Source organism: Chinchilla lanigera, unplaced genomic scaffold (genome assembly GCF_000276665.1).
Source record: "Chinchilla lanigera isolate Chin_1 unplaced genomic scaffold, ChiLan1.0 scaffold00099, whole genome shotgun sequence".
NCBI classification, from domain to species: domain Eukaryota; kingdom Metazoa; phylum Chordata; class Mammalia; order Rodentia; family Chinchillidae; genus Chinchilla; species Chinchilla lanigera.
The window spans coordinates 6,562,328-6,584,569 of NW_004955500.1; the positions used below are offsets into that span (position 1 = coordinate 6,562,328).

Here is a 22,242-nt window from a genome sequence, read left to right on the forward strand (position 1 = left end):
ATTCTGTCTTGGTTACTTTTTTCTCATTGCTGAGACAAAATACCCAACGCCCAAAATGAAGGAAGGAAAGGTTTATTTAGCTCACAGTCTGTGGAGGTTTCAGTCCATACTTGGCTGGCTCCGAGGCAGAAGACAGCAAAGCAACAAGAGCAAAGGGGGGAATGGCAGCCGAACAGCAATGCAGCCAGAACAAAAAGGAAGAATGGCAGCAAGCAGCTTTTTTCCCTGCCTTACTTTGTAAACAGGCTACCCCCACCTAAGGGGCGTGTAGCTCTCACATAATCTCCATGTTCTCCTCTTCCACAGACTCAGGATGTATACAAAGTAAGCACCTTGGCTTCCTGCTGAGTCACTTAGCCAAACCTCTAGACTCCCCAAGTTGACACAATGTTTCAACCATAACAACCACAACAACACTTACACTACAAAGACTCACCACTTTAATAGTTTATTTTCCAGGAGGCTTATTAGTGGTATAGAGATTTAAATAATAGAAAAATATAAGATCGATGCAGGCTGCCAAGTCATAGTGAATGAGTATTCTACTACCTGGCCTCCAGCCCATGTGAGCACAAGGAAATTTGGTAGTAGACTTCAAATGGGCATTGACTCAAAGGGCCAAATGTGCTTCTTTCTCCGTTTTGAGGAGTGAAGGGTAGGAACGACAGCTAACATTAGAATAGAAAATACTGATGCTTAGGCCCCTCCACCTCTGTGGGGTATGGAAAGTAGGATTACATACGCAAATATGAAATATTGTGGTTTAACATGTGAAGGAGTGTTAAGTGGGCATGCAGTTATGTAATTATCTGGGTCTCCTACAAGCCTGGAGAGAATAAAACTAAAATTAATAATGTTAAGAATGAATAGAATACCTAGGATATCTTTAAGTATATAGTACAGAAAAAATGGAATTTTATCTGAGTTGATGCCTGAGGTATTGTTAGATCCAGTTTCAGAGGAATAAATGAGTTATTAGTAAATCTGTGATAATAAATGGTAAAATGAGAAGCAAAGAAATCATGCTAAGGTTGCTTTATCAACTGAGAATCCACCTCAGATTCATTCTACTAAGTTAGTTGAGTAGCTGAAAGTCAGTTCATGAAAACTACAGGGCCTCACAAGGCTGCCTGTGCTCACAGGAGGATATGCAGCCCGCAGAAGCTGCGGCTGCATGTTTTGGGTTTCTCACCACATGTGAGATCCATAGTCAAGTCCTCCTTGCCCAACATGTCAGTACAGGTAAATAAAAAAGTAGTGATGCTCCATTTGCATGTAAATATCAAATAATCCACCTATCTCAGCAAATAAGTATGACCAACAAAATGCTGTTGACTGCCGCACCATGTATTCCTAGAAATAATCCAGTCATAATCTGTAATATGAGGCAAATTCCTAGTAAGGAGCCAAAATTTCATCAGGATGAAATATTAGATTGAGCTGGAGGGTCAATGAATGAATGTTTAATGATTTTTTTAAAAGGGTGGGATTTAGGGATGATTGTCATTAGTTCCTGTCATTGAATTATGATGGTTTTTCAAGTCATTAGTCAGGGTTAGATTCCACATAGTGAAAGGACAATGTTTAACTACAGGTCAGAATTCCTGCAAGGTGGGGGGGGCGGAGAGGGGAGTGGCACATGCCTATAATCCCAGCACACAGGAGGCTGAGGCAGGAGGATTGCCCCTAGTTTGGGCTACAGAGTGAGTTCAAGTTTAGCCTGGACTATATAGCAAGATCCTATCTCAAAATCCTCCAAAAAATCAGAATTCCTAAGTATTTTATTATAGGTTTTGTTAGTTTTCCACAAAACCTTCACCTATTTATGGAAGGTTGGCTTGAACTGTGGGTGGTGGAGTTGGGTGTGGTACTGTACACAGTTGGTGGTTCATGGTTCATCTGTAGGTTTAATGGTATTTTTAGTTTATTGAGACGGTATGCTGCTTAGCAGTGTTGGGTTACACTACTGCTATGGCTACAGAAGATTATCCCGAGACATGAAGTGCAGTATTTGAAGTTCATTGTTATTAGGTTAATCAATAGATTTTATTGGTAAAGTATGAACAAATTAAAATTTTAATTCAGTTTGATACAGAAGGGTGGATAATTCACCACGGAGGAGGTACGGGTTTTCCTCCCGAGGGTGCAATATGGATTGCTGCTAGTACTCGTTGTAATTGCTGGTTTATGCTCGTACTGGTTGGTCTTTATTTGTGGGAATTTTATTACAATTGAGATTACTCTGAAATTAAACAATTAAAATGAAACATACAAGTCTAGAAACAAAGAGCAAAAAGAAATAGTTTAATTGCTCCTGTTGGATCAGATGTTATGGTGGAAGCAATTGTGGAGCACTAGAGATATTTTGGGGTTCACTTCTCTGGTCAAAGTAAACCAGCAAGAGGGGGTGCTGTGTTTGGGCTCTCTCATAGACTTTTACATCCGTACACGTGGTGTAATTGTTGAGAAATAACCCAGTATATTTGAGAAGGTTGATATTTTGTGAAATAGTTTAAGTTGCAAGTTCTTATATTTAATTTTATTGCAATTGCAAATCTGAAGATAAGGACCACAAGAGCAGAGAATCTAAGATAAAATTGCCATGATTATTTGATGAACACTTAGGGGTAAGTACTATTTGAGATGATAAACCCTGCAGAAAGGCTGCCCGTTGCCAAGCGCTTGACTGATTGATTAGAAAATGACTATTTTCGTGTGGTATTCGAGGAAGGGGAGAATCAGGGTTGGTGAGCGAAGCATAAAGGATGATATGTGTGCTGTACACAGCTGTGAGGCGTGGGTCGGTGTGAGTTAAGCGAGGGCTCAGGGGTGGGTACGGACATGCTTCCTGTAAGTGCTGGGCTTCCGATGAGTAGAGAGGAGGAGGCACATGGCAAGGTTTTATGTAAGCCTCCTCGTTTTCAAATATCTTGTTCAAGATTACGGACCCTTGAGCATATAACTAGCATTCCTTTGAAAAGTGCAAATGTGTACATGCATAGAAATGTTAAGCCTGGTCAGTCAATACCAATAGTAACATTAATACTAACTGATCTGAAGTGGAAAACGCTACAATTTTTTTAATATCCTTTCATGTTAGAGTGGAAATACCTGCAAAAAGTGTCGTGATAGTGCTTAAGCGTAATGTTATTATTTGAATAGTTTTGTGATTTTGTAACACAGAGTAAAATAAAAGGAAAAAAAGACCTAAAAATGTCACTTCAAGAGTGAAAAGGTGGAGACCGACCAATCCAATACACGCTTGGCCTTAACATTTGAGGAAATTCCTTTTACCTGACCGAACTTAGTGCAGGAGTGCCCTCTCGTTGCCATGAAGATGACACTCTTTGCACTCTGTACAATGACGGAGCCCCTGCTAGGGTCCCCAGCACTCACATGTTAAGTCCTAATCTCCCATGTGACGGTATGCAGAGACCTGAGCCCCACCCCCACTCGTCTGCGCCACTGTGGTCTGTGGCTTCAGGAAGTGGATGGCTGTCTATGAACCTGGAAGTGGGCCTTCACCAGACTCGGAATGTGCGGCTGTCCTGACCTTGGACTCTCAGCCCCAGGAACTGTGAGAAATCAGCTTCTGGTATCTACAAGCTCCCCAGTGTATAGTGTTTCTTTTTCTGCTATGAGCCCAAAGAGGCAAAGATAACCACAGGCTGAGAAGCTTATAAAAGCTCTCAGGCATAATTAGTGACAATTTATAAACACATTAAATGTGTGAATATGATGAATCACACAACACACACACAAGACACCGTCTGAGAAAGATGTTGAGGAAGAGGAAGAGGCTTCCAAATTGTCTTTCTAGGCCTTTGCCCCTCACATTTTCCCCACCGGTGCACCAGCTATCAGTGTGCTCCTCTGAAAAACTGAAATCGGATAGTTCTTCTGGGACTTGCTATTTATGCTTTCACTCTTAGACATGTTAAGGATAAAGCTGCTTTCTCTAGGTAGAGAAGAATCTCCCCTGAAATGTACCATCTTCCTGGGTGGCTAGAGAAAGGCCTATCATCACACCAGCGTCTAGAAGTGGGTAGGAAATGCCTAGATGTGCGGCAAAATTAACGTTTTTACCCCAGTCTTGATCCTAAAGAACTGAAAATATCAGGGAAACCAGTGCCCACATCTGGGAAACCGGATTCTGGCATCAGGAAAAGAAGCCTCCTCCATAGGAGATACGACTAGACCCTGCTGTTTCCCTCAAAGCGTGTGTGGGAAACTTAGCCCCCTACACAGTGTGAGGAGCAGGGGCTCCCTGGAAGATGTTTAGCCCAGGAGGTCTCCACCTGCACCAATGGACTAATGCCAGCCATAAAGGGACTCACCACCTCTCTTGCCTTGTGATGCCTTCTGCCATGTTACGATCCAGCCCCTCAACACTGGACTCCCCGCCTCCAGAACTGTGAGCTAAGTAAACTTCTCTTGCTTCTGAATTACCCAGTCTCTGTTCACCAACACAAAAGTGATTAAGACAAGGACTCGGGAACACAGACAAATGACACAGACGGGGAATGCCGGTACGGAGCCGTTCAAGCCGGCACCTGAGACCCAGGTTGTGTGAGCTGGATGTCCTGTGCCTGGTTCAGCTTCATTTATAGTCTGCTTGCTCTTAGGATTTGGAATCATCCTCTTGAAAATGTGAGCTTGTCCGAACTCTGCTGACAGGAAGGGGTTTGTGACGGGTCAGGGGCCTGAGTTCTAAATGTAATCTTCCCCCGAGAAGCGAGGCTGAGACGTGCCAGCAGCCATATGAAATGGATTCTCAGGGGCAAACCAAGTCCCAGGCCCAGGCCCAGGCCCTGGCCCCACCACCTTCCCCTGCTGCAAGGTCCCTACACCACCACAGGAGAGATCTCCACACTCCACCTGGGGAATCACCACAGGTCCCTATTGGGTCAATATCATCCCTTAGCTACCACAGACTGATCAGGTCCACACTCTCCCAAATGAATGTTCAGCAAAGGCTCAATACAAGAGACAAATGGAATGATTTCAGGGCTCCAGGAGGATCAAAATCCCCTTACAGAATTCAAGATTCTCTGGGGGCTAAAACCAAGATCTCTGGGTGGCCTGTATTTATTCAGTTATCAGAAGAGGGGATGGGAGTATTCAAGGAAGGGAGGAACTGCTCAAGGAGTCTCCAAGCAAGGATTATGTTAATCTAGGAGAGCTATACTAACTCCAGGAAGGTCTCCACCCAGGTGTGAGATGCCAGTGGCTGCAGTCTTCATCTAGTTAATAGAGGTTGGAGCCAGGTGCCCTTGGCTGTGACCTTGTCTTATCCTTTGAGGCTTCAGGGCTTCACCCATTACAAGCCTCAGTAGGGACCAGTGACTCACAGAGGTTCACTTACTATGTGTCTGCTGCCCATCTCCAGACAAAGGGCCTAGGCCTAGGACAGACTCGCAAGTAAACATGGAAAGCCAACTGATTAAGTCCTGCTCAGGGCTGCTTCATAGTGGTCTCCATCAGGTCCCCTCCCCGCCCAGCTCCACCAGCAAGCGGGATGAAAACAGCACCAGGGCCACACTGTCAGCACCTGGCCTTCCCAGCATCCTCTGTCCTGAATACAAATCTGAGCTTCTGAACGGTTCTTCCCACTTGCAGACCTCTGGCTTGCTAGTGCATGTCATTCTTTGTGGAGAGTCAACTTATCCATGGAAAAAGGAACCAGACAGCACGGAAGGCTGAAACACTTCGCTGTTTCTGGGACTTTGGCTCCGGCGACCATGGGGAGTGGGGGGCTGGCGTTCTGCTGGAGGAGGGCTTGGCTGGAGACACCACTGTCGTCGTTGCTGAGCAATTTCCCAATGGCAGGAGAAGGAAGAAAGAACCCTCAGAGCCACGAAGGCTAGGCTGAGTATGCAAAGCAGGCAGAGCCTGGGGGAACCCAGACCGCAGCAGCAGCCCTGGGGCCTCCTTTTCCAGAGAGCCAAGCCTTAACTACTATTCCAAAAATAGCATCTAAAAGCCAGAGGGCTCCCAAGTGGAGTGGAGATTTAATTTAGATAAAGTGTGCAGAAAGCAGCACAAAATCAGAACTGACAGCAGATAAAGGGTGAGGATGTTTCCTCCCGTGCGTGACCCAGACTCTAAACGAGACACAGGGAGAGATTCCCCAGCACAACAGATTTTTAAGGTCACCCGTCAGCATCCCCAGCCACACGCTCACTGCCACAGGTCTGCCGCCTCCACTGGAAGGAAGAGCCTCACTCTCGGGCTGCAGGTGAGTGGACAAGAGCTGCTGGGCACAAGGACACCTTGGGTCGACCCTGCTGGCACTCCGATGCCACGACGTCCTTCCCGGAAACTGGCTTGTGGGTTTGGTCAGGAGCACAGCTGAATGGTTCCGGCTCCTCCTTCATGAACTCTGCCTGCAATGGGTCTCTCTTCAGACATCACTTCATCTGGAGCAGCTAACCTCCACTTCTCCTCTCTGCGCATTTGTGTTGTTTACATTTTACAGTGTGCATTTAGCATGTTCATTTCCAGTAACAATAAAATACATTTATTGTCACTAACGATGTTGCAAGCCCAGTGCCGCTCGCTTTAGGTAAATTATGTAAGCTTCACGCTTTTAAATGGTGCTCTAGGTACCCCCTTTTAAAAGATGATGGATCTGGAGGTTGGGGGTCATTAGCCCCAAAGCTGGAGCTCAAAGCCCCGGCACCTGATTCTTCATCTGATCTCTGATTCCATCTTTCTGAGCTGCAAGCACGAAGACAGGGATGGCATCCTTCATCCACTGAACAAATAATTAATGAGCAACTTGTGGAGACTATTCTAGGTGTTAGGAGGACAGTAAGCAAAGGAGGTTGCTATTTGTGAAAATAGCGATGTTCTAGAGGTGGGGGAGAAAAGACAAGAGACAAGTAATGCAATCAGTAAGAAAGATAAACCGGGTAGAAATAAAGACCAAGACTGCAGTGCAACAAGCAGATAAGGTGGCTGAGAGGAACCGGGGGCAGTGTGTGGCGAAGAGGGCAAGTGTGACCAGTCTGTGCCCAGGGAAGAGCTCTCTCAGGAGGCAAGATCCCAGCCGAGCCCTGCAGGCTGCGAAGGAAGCAACCCTGCAGATCTGGGGAGAGTCCCAGGTGAGGGCAAGGAGGCCCATGCGGCTGGACCCAAGTGAGTAGGAGGGCGATCCCCCCACTGAGCAGGAGGAGTGTGATAGCGCCCACTGCCGGCACTAAGGGAGAAGGTGCAGAATGGTGCTGCCCCTAGTGGGCTGAGACCTTCCCTCTGTCCCCTCTGCACCCTGTGAGAGCCTGCCTGGGCAGGTGGGGGCCGGCAGACCCCACAGTGTGGAGGCCTGCAAGTCCCAGGCTGTCCCACGTGCCTGCCTGCAACACAGCTGAGAGATGGGCATGCCACTGCTGTGTGTGTCCATGCGTGTGTGTGTGTGTGTGTGTGTGTGTGTGTGTGTGGTGCCTCCATTCACCATCTGCCGAATGGTTTCCTTGCTTGGTTGAACAAATATTCCTCTGCAATCTGAAGAGGAAGCTGGGCATAGTGGTGCACGCCTGTAATCCCAGAACTCGGGAGGCTGAGGCAGGAGGACTGCTACGAGTTCAAGGCCCACCTGGGCAACAAAGTGAGTTCAAGCCCACCCTGAACTCCACAGTGAAACCCTGTCTCAAAGAGAAAAAAAAACAATCTGAAGAGAACAAAACATATACAGCACACAGGAAGAGGCCATCTCCCTGGGGATTACAGCCCTCTTTTCTGGGTGACAGACTCAAGGAGTCATGCTTGCTGCTTCCAAGGGACCCAAGTACGAGCAAGGAGGGAACGTGGCGAAGAGCACACGAGCCTTCCCAAGGACAGTGGGCTTCAGCCAGTTCACACCCACCACGGTAGCCTGACTCGTGCTTTACGCTCCTGTGCACCGGCTGGGACGTGCTATCCAATGAAAATGCCTGAGTGTCTCCAAGCCCCAGACTTACCATAGGAAGACAGCACGAAAGCTACTTTAGATATCTGACTGGCACACCATTTCATCAAGGATTCTAGCAGTCTATGTAGACAATGCTTCTGTTCCTGACTACCTTAGAAAGATAGCACACAGCTAAGGTCAAAGACACAACTCCTGGCCAGGCGCGGCGGCTCGTGCCTATAACCCCAGCACTCAGAAAGCTGAGGCAGGAGCTTTGCCAAGAGTCTGAGGCCAGCGTAGGCTGTGTAAAAGAACTCAAGGCCAACCCACTCTACATAGTGAGACCCTATCTCAAGCCCCACCCCTCAACAAAAGAGGCAACTCCTGGGCCGGAGAGGCAGGATTATTCTCAGAGTCAGCAGGGAGCGTGAGCTGTGAGTGGTTCCGAATTCCAGTCTTACTGTTGCAAGCAGTGCGAGCTCCGAGGGCTACGACCTTCTGTGTGCCTCAGGGAGCTAATCTGTAAAGAGAATGATGCTGGGAAGACCCAAACACACAAAGCCCGAGAGTCCTCGCTGCACACTCTGGCATGGATGCGGCCCTCGGACTCCTCCTTCCCATCTTCTCACAGCAAACGGCCGCTCCCTTGTTCCCCGAGGGCCTCGGGCTGCACAGAGGGAAGACCGCAAGCGTGCCTCACGAAGACGCAGTGTGCTTCTCCTCCCGCTGGGATCTGCGAGGTTTCACCCACGGGGAGAGGTTCCCAGTCCAGGGACTCCCGGCCGCAGTCGTGCTGCAGGGAGTGAGGACATCCTGCCCGAACGCTGCACGAGCCAAGCGGGGTCGCCGTGCGTTTCCTTCCCCGCCACCCGACACCCCGTCCTCTTGCTGCCCTCGCAGGGCGCTCACATGGAGAGTCTGCCTGCGGGGAAGGCACATTTTCCTGACTCGGGCAGATCAGAAAGTCATTGACTCCGAAAATTAAACCTATCTGAGAGAATATTCAGCCAGACTCACTGTCAGGCTGACTTCAGCAGGCGCTGTGAACGCCCCGCCTGCTCTCAGCGAGCAAGGCAAACGTGCTCTCCAAGCCCCTCTGCCTCCCCCGCCCTCTGCTCTGTCTGGAAGGCTCTTATCGCCTCTGCGGCACCTGGAAAAAGGATATTCTCTCAAAGCCAAGTTCAACGTCACCTTCTCTATAAGCTTTTCGAAATCACCGCAGCACACACAGCAAAATTAGCCCTCTAGCTCCTCATCTCTCAGCGTCTGGGTCCTCCCGCTGAAAGAAGCTTCCCGTAGCTTCCTCACCAGCACGCTGAGGCAGACTGGGTCTGACTTCCAGCCAGCGTTCTGCTGTCACCCACACGAGCCTGCGATCAATAAAAAGGTGGTGTCTTGTTCTATTCATGTTTGGATTCTATTCATCCATGTTCTATTCATGTCGGTGGGATTGAACCCGTTACCTTGGGACAAGTACCAGAGCTCTCCGATCCCCGTTTCCTCCTCCGCAAAAAGGGACAGTGACCTCCACAGTGAAAGCCACTGCCTATGTTCAGTGACGGGTCAAATGTTACATCGTCTTGCACTCAACATACTCTTGTTTGGGCCGGGAATTTAGCTCAGCAGCACAAGTGTCTGCCTGGCAAGCGCAAGGTCCCGAGTTCAACTCCCAGTACCCTCCCCACCCCGCCAAAAAAGCATACTCTTGTATCTAACCAGGTCACTAGTTGTTGATTAAATGCAGCTATTTAGTAAAATTATTTAGAAACTTTTCCCAGCACATTCCAATGGACAACAGAGTCGACACATGCCACAGTCACGGCATTTAGATGTCAGAAGGAGAAAAGAGTTAACGGCAAACAGACCACCACACCAGAATGGGACGGGGAACTGATATAAAACAAATTACCTTGGTAAGGGAGGAGACGTAGTGGGACAGACAGGTGCCGATGTGTGCAGACTTCACAGGCCACGGCTAGGCATTCACGTTTTATTCCAAGTGCAATGAAAACCATTTAGATTCCCGGTCTTTGAAGAGTGGTGACAAGGACGGACTTATGCTTCTAAAAGTTTAAGCACAGCACAGAGAATGCATTGTGGGTACAAGAATGGAGGCCTGGAGAACATGAGGAGGGTCATGTAGGGACCAGTGAGACGTGGACTGACCTAGGCCGACGGAGGTGCAGATGGGAAGAGCCTTTGTGTGTGCTTCAGGGACTGACCCGAGCAGACTTAGGAGGGAAGTAAGGCTCAGCTAAGGCTTAGTCCGTTCAGGCTGCTGGAACAGATCGCTGTAACCTGAGTGGCTCATAAACAACAGAAATTTATTTCTCAGCTCCAAGGTGCCAGTGAAGACAGCATCTGGGGACAGGCCATTGTCCCGCAGATGGTGCCTTCTCACTGTCTCCTCATGTAGAGCGGGCGAGGCAGCTCTCTGGGGTCCCTTTTATAACGGAACTGATCCCGTTCATGACTGCCTCGGCCAGTCTCAACACCTTCCGAATGTCATTGCCTTGGTGCTGAACAGAATTCCAGGTGACACAGGTGGGCACAAACATTCAGGTGATAGGGTAGGGTTTTTACTTAAGCTTCTAGGTGAGATTAAGAATGAAACACAGAAAACACTTTAAAGCAATTAGTGGTAGATATGTTCCCTATTTTCCTGTTAAGTACAGTTAAAATATCCTTCAAAAATTAAATATAAGATGATTCTGAAAAATAGAGAGAAGGAAGACCAGGCCTGAGGACATAGTTCAATAGCAGAGCACTTGCCTACCAGGGGCAAGGTCCTGTGTTCCAACCCCAGCAGTGCAAAAAAGGAAAGGAAAAAGGCCAGCCCCACCGGGACCCGGGGACACGCGGAACACAGCGAATTCCCTGCACTTTCCTTTCGCCCCACCCCAGGCGTGGGTCTGCCGAGCTCCGCGAGGTCACTGGGGGTGCCGGTGAGCATGCGCTCCAAAAGACACCCCTGTGAAGCCTTTATCTTTACCCACAGGAGCAGCCCAGCGAGGCTTCTTCACACCAGGCGGGCATCTCAGGAAATCCGGTGTCCGCACCGTCACCCACGCTAGCGAGTCCAGGGCAGAGCGAGGGGGACGGGTAAGAGGAGGCCGCGGGAGGGCCGGGAATCTTACCCCTGCTGCCCGGTGACGCGGCCGGCAGCCCCCAGGGAGCCAGGGGAAACCACGCGGGACCTGCGCTTCTGCTCCCGCCAGCGGCCGCACAGCCCTACCCCCTCTCCAGCGGGGTGCGTGGCAGCCGGCCCGACGGACAGTCCAGGCCCCCACCACTCCTCAGCAGCTCTGAGGCTCCGGCCAGGACCCAGGCAGCAGCACGGGGAAACAGGCCCGCGCCCCACCCGAGAGAGCTGAGGACGCCCCAGCCCTCACCACAGACCCGTCCTGGAGGGATGCCCAAGACCAAGGTGTCCACAGGGTCACTTTCTTCATGGCGCCACTCGCCTTGGCTCCCCTGTCTTCCGCCCGTCTTCACCCGGCCTTCCCTCCGAACTTGTGCATTTGAATTGCCTTCTTTACGGACAACGGTCAGATTAGATTAGGGTCCACCCTACCGTCCTCACTTTAATTTAGTTACTACTTTAAAAACCGTATCTCCAGGTAGTCACATCTCGGGTCCTAGGGGTTAGGACTTCAGCACACGGATTTGGGAGAACACAGCTCACCCCTAACAGTTCCACTGTGCTTCTGCACGCAGACCCCTTCCATCCCCCCAACTGCGTCTACCCAAACTTGGCTGATACCTCGTTTCTCCTGTTCCCTCACAATTTATTCATTTATAATCTCTTATTATTATCCTGATAGGCTCTAAGGAGAGAGGGAGAGATGAATGTACTTAGTCTGACATCTTTATCCAGGAATCCCTCCAAGTCCTTTTAAATACCGCCTTCCACTGCAAAGTCCTTTCGCTGATGTCAGACCACTGTAATCACTCTTTTAACCCCCAGTCAGTTAACACATATTTGTCTTTTGTTTCGTTATTCACCTTGTAATTCCACGTATAGATTTTAGGCAACGATGGCTTTTTATAATTTTATTTTTATTCCCTGAATATCTAGCACCATACTGTTTTGATTAAAATGTAAGTAGATTATCTTTATGAATTTAAATGATTCCATTACTATAACTCAAATTCAATTTTTGTCCATGTTTTAATGAACACTTTCCATCATCAAATTAACAGCCCACCATCTTATTGTATGTGGAAGGTTATGGAAGTAACAGTGTAAAATTTCACCAAGTCTCAAAATATAAAACACAGTACCATCTCTTGGATCAAAGCCAGTAATGCAGCTTTTTTTAAAAAGGCAGCTTCAAACTAAATAAAAAGCAGTACCAACTCTATGAAGAATAATTATGTATGGAGATAAGGTTTTGCTTTTCTTACAAGACCTGTTAAAATGGTAATAAAATCGAAGTGAATGTTGATAACCACCACAGTGAAAATCTTAGTTTTAATTCAGAGTTCATTGTTCGTTTTTGTTTCTGTTTTGGCTTTTGGTTTGGGGGTGCTTTTTTGGTTTTTTGAGACAGGTTCTTGCTGTGTAGTTCAGGCTGCCCCTGAACTAACTATATAGCCCAGGCTGACCTTGAACTTGCAGCAATCCTCCTGCCTCAGCCTCCTAAATGCTGGGAGTATAGGTGTGTGCCACCACGCCCAGCTCAGGTTAATTTTTTAAATCTTCATTTTTAAAGATCTACTTTACCTTTTCAGCTACAATTTATAGATAGTTGACCTGTTAACAGGATCTTCTTGGCTTGGATGAAAATTCTCTGGTGGTTGGTGCTATTACCTGGTTATTTAGTGAAAACTTGGTTGCGCTTTGCTTATTAACATCATGACAAATCCAGTGATGTAAAATGAGATGGCAAATGTCAGTGCCACCTGACTCCAACATCTCAGACTAGAAAGCATGAAATTTACTCAGAGGACTACACACCAGTCGGAATCTTGTCACTGACTTGTCTGAGTCCAAATCAGGCTTTTTTATGAGAGGAGGAGATCGGACCAGTTAAAGGGCAGTTGAATCTCAGGTGCCCATTGTAACAGGCACACAAGAAATGAAACAAAATAAAAACATTAAGGTTGACAGTTGAGGTATCAATTATTTTCCACATTCTTATGTGTTTCACTGTTTTCATTTTGGGAAGACTTTCCCACTGCCCCCGAAAACATAATTTTATGGTCTTGCAGGTCTAAGGCAAACCCCTCTCCATCTCGGAGACGTCCTAAGGGCAGGGAACGATCAGAGCTGGGAAGCCTTGGGCTGAGGTGCTGAACCTTTGAACGTAGGGCCAGACTTCAGGAGAGCTCAGTGAATCCGAGATTGTTGGAGGGAGAGTAGGTCTTTGCTTGATTGGCGTAGGCTGGCTGGTCAAGGAGAAGTCTGGTCTGCAGGGGGCACGTGTACAAAGCAGCAGCCAGTGGACTCCAGAGGCAGCTATGCCAGCTCTGCAGACCTTTTCTGTCCTGTGGGGCCCGGACTGCTTCGCCACGTGTTCAGCAGAGCTTTGTCCAACTCTTCCTCCTGGCATCAGCTGGGCACATGAGAAGCGGGGCCCATCCCCAAGCCCAGGGCTAAGCAGGTCTGGGAGGAGCAGCGGCTTGGAGAAGATCACAGATGTCCACAGCAGAGAGGCTGAGGATCGTCCCAGGAGAGCTGATGCATTTCTGCGGCACCCTTTCCCCTTCAAAGCTCAGTGTGATATATAGATTTTAAACCCAGGGCCCACGACGGAACGACTGGGCGAGAAGGGGTGCTTCTCCCACACCCTCCAGGTCCCTAGGAAGACCTGCTGACACCTTAGCAAGGGGCTCTCCTTGAGGCAGGCAGATGGAGCTTCTCACCCAGCCATGGCGAGGTACTGACTCTGAGGATGCTTCCTGGGCCGACACTCCACCATGACCGCCAGCCATCCCACGTGACCACGGCCAAGCGGCACATAACAGGGCGCAAATAAACCCGATGCCTCTCCCGTGCGGGTGACTCAGTCCAAGCACCCACCGAGAGGCACAGAGGCAGCCTGCAGCACCTGTGTGTGGAACGCGCGAGCAGACCGTTTCCACCTCATTGGCTCTCTTCACGTATCTCCCTCGCAGGCTTCACTACTGCACCGCATAACCACAGATTAGCCCTCATTTTTGCTTTCCATGTTGGAAGGAGACACACAGACACGGAGCAACCACTGGCTTGCTATGAAAGTAAAACCCACTTTCGTTTTTATTTCTATTAGAAATGCTTTCCACCATACTCTTGCTATTTTCTGAAGAGCCAGTGGGTGGCAGTAATCCCAACGACGCACCAGCTGTGGGCCCGCTTGCTCGGCCGCTGAGCCGCTGCGTAACCCTGCAGGTCCGGGGCCCAGCCTCACCGAAGGGCACCACTGCCTAAGGCAAACTGACCTCCGCTTGACTGCAGCTCCCCAGCAACTGTTCCCTCCGCCTTCTGGGTTGAGACAGCACACGCAAAGTCCCCGGTGCACTGCCTCGCACAGCAGGGCACAGACAGGAGCTAAATTTACCCAGCCTAACTGAACCGCTGTGACCAGCAAAGAGTTCCACGTGAGAAGCAGAAACTTAAACCCAGCTCCTTTTACCCTCATTTGGTATTCAAAACACGTCTGGTGGGGGGAAGCAGTCTGAATGCAATCTGGTAAGAGAAAATATTTTCCACTGATGGTGAAAAAGGTCTTTCACGTTCAGGCAAGAGCTCTGAGCCAGATTTCAGACTGCCAGGGTACTACTTCATTCCCATTCACTTATCATTCATTTAGTTTGCAGATATTTATTATCTTCACATTACGTGCTAAGCGCTATGCGTTGGGAGTCATTGCTCTGAAAACGCATCGCACACTCCACGGATACAGACTACTTCTAGTTCCGCTCATCTTCACCCAAGTTCTATTAAGAAGAAACAAAACCAGACGCAGACGAGGGGCTTACGCAACACTGACTTCTGGAAGTGCGGGACACTGAGAAGAGCAAGCCACGGCAGCTCTGGTCCCGTGAGGGCCCTCTCGGTTTGCAGGTAACCATCTTCGTGTCCTTCTGCCCACAGCAGAGAGGAGAGCGTAAGCGCAAGGGGAGGGAGAGGAAGCCCGTCCCTGTCCTTCGAATCTCCCCGAGGGCTCCCGCCTCCTGACCTAATTAGCTGCCGAAGGCCCACCTCCAATGCCACTGCCACTGCACTGGGGCTCAGGGTTTCCACCCAGATGTTGGGGGACAGTCAGCTCAGAGCTCCACTGAAACCACACCCGGATGGCCCAAGTGAAAGGGAAAACTGTACAAGGAAAAATTGTTTTGTTAAAAACTTTGTTCTCTTTGAGGCTGCCCAGCTGTCACCGCGTCACGGCTCTGACTGCGCTCCCGACCCCTGTAACCACAAGCGTGTAACTGAACACACAGGAAGCCTGACTCTCTGATGGTCGTTCATCCGGCCCTGTAACCGCCGATCTCACCCTGCTAGCTCATCAGAACAACTGCCGGCCGTCCTCTCCCACCCCTGCGACCGCTGCTTATGCCACATGTAAGAATGCTGCCTTACAGACCCTCGCGTCCTGGCTTTTGCTGACATGGTCCTAGCCAGGACCACCAGCCAGTGAAATAAAGCTGCTCACTGCTTCCTGACCTCCTCGGGTACCATTCCTTCCCCAGACGGTTCTGCTGCAACACAGGTGCTAGAACTTCTCAGCAAGGCACACGACTAGATTCTCTAGCAGTCCGGCAGGAATTTCAGGAACCAGCACAGAGCTCTGAGTTATGTTACTGTTCACATGACTTTGGCCAAGAAATTTGACCTTTCTGGGTTTATTTTCCCACTAAGTATCTCACTGGATGTTTGCAAGGATCGGTAAGGTGCACTGAGTGAAGGGGTCAGGAAAACTGCACAGCCCCGGGAACAGTTCCCTTAATGTCTTCTAACGTTCACCCACGCCGTGAAACTCTCCACATGACCGGGGGGATGGCTGCAGCACCTGACCTCATGCTTTTCTGTCACTCTGGTTGTACAACAGTTACTTTTTAATTCTCCCTTTCTGGATCAAATTACCTTAGAATTATTTTATCCAGTACTGGAGGTTGCAACCAGGATCTTCACACTGAGCTACACCTCCAGTCCCTTTTTTAATTTTTTATTTTCAGGCAAGCTCTTAGAAGTTGCTAGGTTACCCCGGCTGGGCTCACACTCGTGATGCTCCTCCCTCAGCCTCCTGTGCAGACTTACTCCTGCCTGGTGCTTGTACTCACGTCGCAACTGGGGTTTTACTTACTTTTCACTCAGTACACGTTACTGAATACTGACTCCAGACTCTGACGACGCAAACTGGTCTCCGTCGAAGTAGAAACTGCAGCAAGCCTCATTCCCAAAAGAGAACCAGGCCAGGGAGGTGTTCGCTGTACAGTATTTCAGGAACTTCTCAGCAGCTGGGAATCTGCTATTTTGATGACATTTCTATATGCTCTTCAGTATTTCTGACAGCCTAACCCAACCTTTATTCATCTGCTCATTTTCCTAATCTCACCTGCCTCACACACCCTGGGCTTGCCTCTCGTTTCACTAAACGTCGTTTCATGAAGCTAGATCCTGAGTTACCACTGGTATGTTCACTGTCTTCTAACTTAACGGCAATCAGGAAAGCAAACCACAAGCACTGTTGCTGAGGATGGCTGTGGTACTTTTCGGGGGAGCTCTGGTTCTTACTTGCACATCATTTCCTGGCTCCAGTGCAGATCCCTCAGCCTGCTAGCACAGATCCTTCATCCTGCTGGCACAGAATTTCTAGATTCCACCACTGACCTTTGGGCTTTCCTACAGCAGATCCATGAAACAGGCCTGCATGAGATATTGACATGGACTCTGGGCCTCCAGCCAGACTCGTGGGAGGCAATGTCATGAACTCTAGGTCTTCAGCAGGACTCATGCAGCACATTTCTGCAGGATCCAGGCCCTCAGCTGGATTCCTTGGTCTTAGTGTGTGGACAGATTTCCTGCACTCTCTTGTATATGACTCTTTGGGTGACTATTATACATAATCTTATAAAATGTGTTCTGTATTATACTGTTCAGCTTGGAAATACACCCCAAACCCTAACAAGTACTAAAATCTACACTAGAACTCAGGCATATCCTCCTCAGACACTGTTCTCTGGAGAGAGAATAAACCCAAAGAAGTATCTTACAGGGCCAACGTTCGGTTTCACGTGTCACCTGTGTCTCCTCCCTTTATTTTTTTCCCCGCCCTCTCAGGCTGGCATTTCACAAGCAGGAATGCTGAACTGTCCTCGTACAAAATCAAGACGTGCAGAGGCGAGGAAACAGCAGCGCCCCGTGATGCGTCCTAAGGGAACAGGCCTGGCCCTGCCTGTGCCACGGGTAACCCCTGCCGCCACCCGCTGTGCCTCCCAGCGTGAGTTAAGGCTTGCCGCTGGCTGGAGAAGCACCGCCTTCCTCCACTACCGATGCTGCCCGTCCCTCCAGACCCGCCCAGGCCCCACCTCCTGTGCACCGCGTGCCCTCTCTGATCCTTAGATCACCAGCTCCACAACCATCTGTCAAATCGCCCCACTGAGCTTTTCATCACTCACAGTCTGGCTTCCGTGCCAGTCACCACAAAAGCCCAGGCAGTCCTGGCCTCCAAACGCCACGGGAATGGACTGTTTCTTCCCTCCCACTCATTGGAGTGGCTGGTTGTGGTCAAAAAAGTCAAACAAACTAAAAGACCACTTTCTTCTTAACTATGCTGCTTAGCTTCATCACTGGATCCCAGCAGACAGGGCCCAGGCAGCCTGGGAGGCCAAGCCCTCTGGAGGCCCCGCCACTGTTAAGCACAGCCTCCTGCAGGAGCGGGCTGTCCGCACACAGATCTTGGCTTGGTTGTTGCTTGGTGCTGCCTCCTATAAAATAGACATTCTAAAACTGTTTTACTCTTACAGGCTGCTGTAACAAAACAGCATGAACTAGATAGTTTATAAACAAAAAAATCTCTCGCAGTTCTGGAGAATGGGAGGCCTCACGTCAAGACATACGGGTCGCTGATCTCACTGTACCCGCACCTGGCAGCAGGGGCAAAGCAGCTCCCTGGGCCTCTTTATAAACTTATTCCGCACCCGCATGGCCTGATCACCTCCTCACACCATCACACTGGGGATTAGTTTTCAATCCATGAATGACACACTGCGGCAAATGCAGATGTAACAGATGAGGTTTTATAAAATAAAATCATTCAGCAGCCTTTACTGTTAATTCAGACTCCACAGTCAGGGCCCGGGAATATAGCTCAGAGGCACAAGCACCTGCCTGGCAAGCACAAGGTCCTGAGTTTGATTCCAGGTACCAAAAACAATTTTAAAAATAAATAAAAAATTTAAAAAAGCTTATCACCACAGGCTCCACCGTCAGCATCAGCTGCTGAGGGTCCCAGAACTTCAGGTGTTCCTGTGAGGAGTGACCTCTCGCAAAGAGGTGGCTCCTCGCTGCTACCAGACTGAAATCAGGAATGCACACGGCCTGCTCTGGACACTAAAAGAAACCACCAGTCTTGTTAAAAGGCTTACGGGTAGGCAAGTAGGTTGGGGTCAAGCTAAAGTGAGGCTATTCATCCTCATGCTTGGCGGGCGACACTGAAGCTTTCAATTTATATAAACTCAATAAAATAATCATGATAGAAAGAATTTTTAGTTAAGTCTCTGTTGCCCCATTGTTCAACAAAATGAAATCAAACTGACTGAGATAAACTCTAACACGTACACTTCACTTTTCTTCTTTTCTAAGTAAATTCTTTCCAAGCACCCTACTTTAAATATCCCCAGGGAGAAGAACCCACTAACTCTAGCTAATCTAGAAAAACGGTGGCAATCTTGATCATTCAATCCATAAACATTAGCGGACCTTTGCTGTGGACAAGGCCAATGTTCCCACGACTGACATACAGGGCAACTTCACAACGCCCGAGGAGTGTAAAATCCAGCTTGCGCTCGGGATGTGCACACATGGCACGGAAACAAAGGCGAAGCAGGGTGAGATCGTGGGTTACAAGGGTAGATTAATGACCATCAGTACATGAAGCTGGGTACAATGACACAATCAGGCATCCTGCATGTCTGGTTATACTCTCGTGGTTACAGGGGCCAACAAGGTAATTACAAAGCCATGAAGCAGTCACAGAGCTTGAACAAAGTTTTAAAAAGAATTTCTCTTGTAGTTTTTCCCTTACTATGAGAACTACAGTGTAAGAAAAACATCAAGATCTAACCATAGAAAGTATTAGTATTAGTTATTATCAGTAGCCCCAGGAACCTTCCTAAGCTTTTTTCTTTTTCCTGCAGTGCGGATCACACCCAAGGCCTCAAGTATGCTAGGCAAGCACTTACTACCAGGCTTAATCCTCGGCCCTCCTAAGTGCTTTTCATGTATTTTCACACGCGTAACACAGTGCCTGATGGGAAACAGGCTTGGAGCTGCCTAGTGACTCCCTAGAGTCATTAAATCGTCCAACAGCAAAGACAAGACTTGAATCCAAAACCTGCTAAGCAGAAAAGTTTTAGCAAACAAGCATGGGTCGGAGCACATAAAGGCTAGCTCAAGGTCTCAGGACCAGTTATCTATGTTCAACAAGAGCTAAGTCCAAGGTGATCACTGGATTGTAACTTGAACGTCTAATAACCTATACACAGCATGATACAGGATTTGCGACAGTGAAAAGAGTAAAGTCCTCCAGAGGAGGTAAGAAACCAGGCCTGGTCCCCAACTGCGGATGAGGAAAGGGAAGGAAGGAAAGAAGGGGGAGGTGAGCAACAGGGAGGGAGGGTAAGAGGAAGGGAGGGAAGGAGAGAAAAAGGGAAGATAGAAAAGGAAGGAGGCAGGAAGGGAAGGGGGGAGGGAAGAAGGGAAGGAGGTGAGAAGGAGAGAGGGAGGAAGAGGACAGAGGAAAGAAGGAAAGGAAGGAAAGGAGGAGGAAAGGAGGGAGGAGGGGGAGAGGAAGGGAAAAAGAAAGAAAGAAAAGGAGAAATGGAAGGAAGGAAGGGAAGGAGGGAAGAGAGGAAGGGAGGAAAGAAAGGAAATACATCTCAGTATCTAATTCCCTCTATAGGAAGATAACTTTATTTGTATGCTAATGAAGCAGCTTTGTCTGTCGTGCAGTTACAAAAACTCATGAAGATATAAAAATATTACATTTATGCGGCACTAAAGAAGGTATCTAAATATAACCTTTTAAAATGATTAATAAAATACTGACTCTTACAACTCATATATATTTATATTTTTATTTTCAGAAAAGGACTTATAAATAGTTCACCTAAATTACATTTCTCACTAGTTGGATCACAATTCACTTAACTTGTGTCCAAAAAGTTTTTCCTGTATGATTTTCATTTTCTTAAAAAAACAAAACACAACACTGTATTTTCCATAGAAAAAAAGTTACATATGTCAAAACAATAATTTCAGTAAAAATGGAAATCAACCACCATATCTTTTCTTAAGTTCTTCAACAGAATCATCTTTTAATCCTGACTTGTCTATGTGCTTGAATAATACACGTGCAACTGAAAAAGAAAAAAAAAAAAAATCACTTCAATTTTAAAAAACTAACTGAAATGTAAAGGGAGAAATGAGATCTATCCAATAAGCTTTTTATACTTTAAAAACAATTAGAATTAACTGTAAATTCCAATTCATGCATTTAAAAAGCCAACGTGAGTATAAAAATTATACAGCAATCCAATGGCATTCCTTCACAGAATATTTTGCTTTCATAGTATAAAATTTCCCCTACATCTTCAATGGCATTAATCTTGCAGATGAAACATAACTCTGCTTATACTACCCTAAAAAGTTTTTGCCCTGTCCATGTAACAAGTGTACTTTAATATTTTTCTTTCATTTAACTGTTTTTCAATCTTAATTTTTTTTTTTTTTTGGTCTTTTTTTTGGGCGAGGGAGGTTCCAGTACCAGGAATCAAACTCACAACCTCACGCTTGCCAGGAAGGTGCTGTGCCACTGAGCTAAATCCCCAGCCCCGTTTTTTTCAGTCTTTTTGAGACAGGGTCTCACTATGCAGTTCAGGCTAGCCTTGAGCTCACTTTGTAGCCCAGGCTGGTCTCGAACTCACAACAATCCTCCTGCCTCAGCCTCCCAAGTACTGGGATTACAGGCGTGCCCCACCATGCCTGGCAGTCTTAATTTTTTTTTAGACAGGGTCTCGCTATATAATTCAGGTGGCCTTGAAATCATGGTGATTCTCCTGCCTCAGCCTCCTAAGTGCTGGGATTACAGGCATGAGCCACAACTGGCCTCATCATTTTATTTTAAAACTTTATATCACTATTATAAATTGAAAATCAGTAATACCATCTATGAAATCACACTGGATGATCCAGTCATATATTTTTTGGATTACTTATATAACTACTAAAAGTTAAAAAATCTGCCCATGAATCATGTAAAACCATCATTCATACCACTGAGTAATCCACGTTCAACAGTTTGAGAAACACTGTTATAATTCATGCTTCTCAACATTAAACTAGAAAACTCAGCCCCCTGAGGCAGGGGAATTGCGAAGAGTTCAAGGCCAGCCTGGGATACAAAGTGAGTTCAAAGACAGCCTGAACACACAGAGAGACCCTGTCTCCAAAAAAAAAAAAACCAAAACTGGGCAACTCACTAACAGTCAGTAATGATAATGGCAACAATCAAAAGATAACAGCAGCTAATTCTTACTGAATGCTGAGTTATACACCAGGACCACTCTAAGATGCCCTTCACACTGGACTTAGGGAAGTGGACATACACTCAATTTGGACATTTTTTTTTAATAGGCTTTTCGCCCTCAAGTTTCTGCTTTCTCTTTCGTTAACCAAAAACATTTCCTGAAATTCCTGCTTCCTGTGCTCCTGTGTTTAACTTAGCTGTCAGCGGCCACCCAACCAAGACACTGCTGGCTGGCTGGTCTGCAGAGCTCGTGTGTTCTGAGCACACCATGAACTAATCATACCAGAGGGATAAGAATGCCCTCAGCACACCGATGCTGAGAGGGTGTGCAGTACCAGCACTGAGGCTGAGAAACAAAGGTTTTGCCCTCATGGAGCTTTCATTCTGGGGTAGAGAGAGAAATAATGAATACGAAAAGTGCCACAGCTAGTTATATACTACAAGGCAAAGCAAGTAAGCTAACAGAGGGCGAGGGAAATAGCAACGCCGGGCAGGTCCTCTGGCCAGGCTGGTAGACCGGTGTCTTCAGGGGGCAGCAGCTAGGTGAGCAGCGAATGACCGAGGTAGCCCAAGAAGCCGTGTGGGAAGGCGCTGTAGGGGGAGGGACAGTGAAGACCAGGT

At 47.8% G+C, this 22,242-nt stretch overlaps 2 long non-coding RNA genes across 2 annotated transcripts; one reads left to right on the top strand and one right to left on the bottom strand.

Annotated features, from left to right (window-relative positions):
- Positions 1 to 7,637: 7,637 nt before the first annotated feature.
- On the bottom strand, positions 7,638 to 10,932 carry LOC102017253. The gene is made up of 3 exons (XR_264234.2): positions 10,055 to 10,932; positions 9,798 to 9,951; positions 7,638 to 9,258 (listed from the first exon to the last, which is right to left on the bottom strand). It is a non-coding gene; the product is annotated as an uncharacterized LOC102017253 (long non-coding RNA).
- Positions 10,933 to 14,554: 3,622 nt separating this feature from the next.
- LOC106146870 lies at positions 14,555 to 17,284 on the top strand. Its single transcript, XR_001231472.1, has 3 exons — positions 14,555 to 14,936; positions 15,235 to 15,434; positions 17,154 to 17,284. It is a non-coding gene; the product is annotated as an uncharacterized LOC106146870 (long non-coding RNA).
- Positions 17,285 to 22,242: the final 4,958 nt, after the last annotated feature.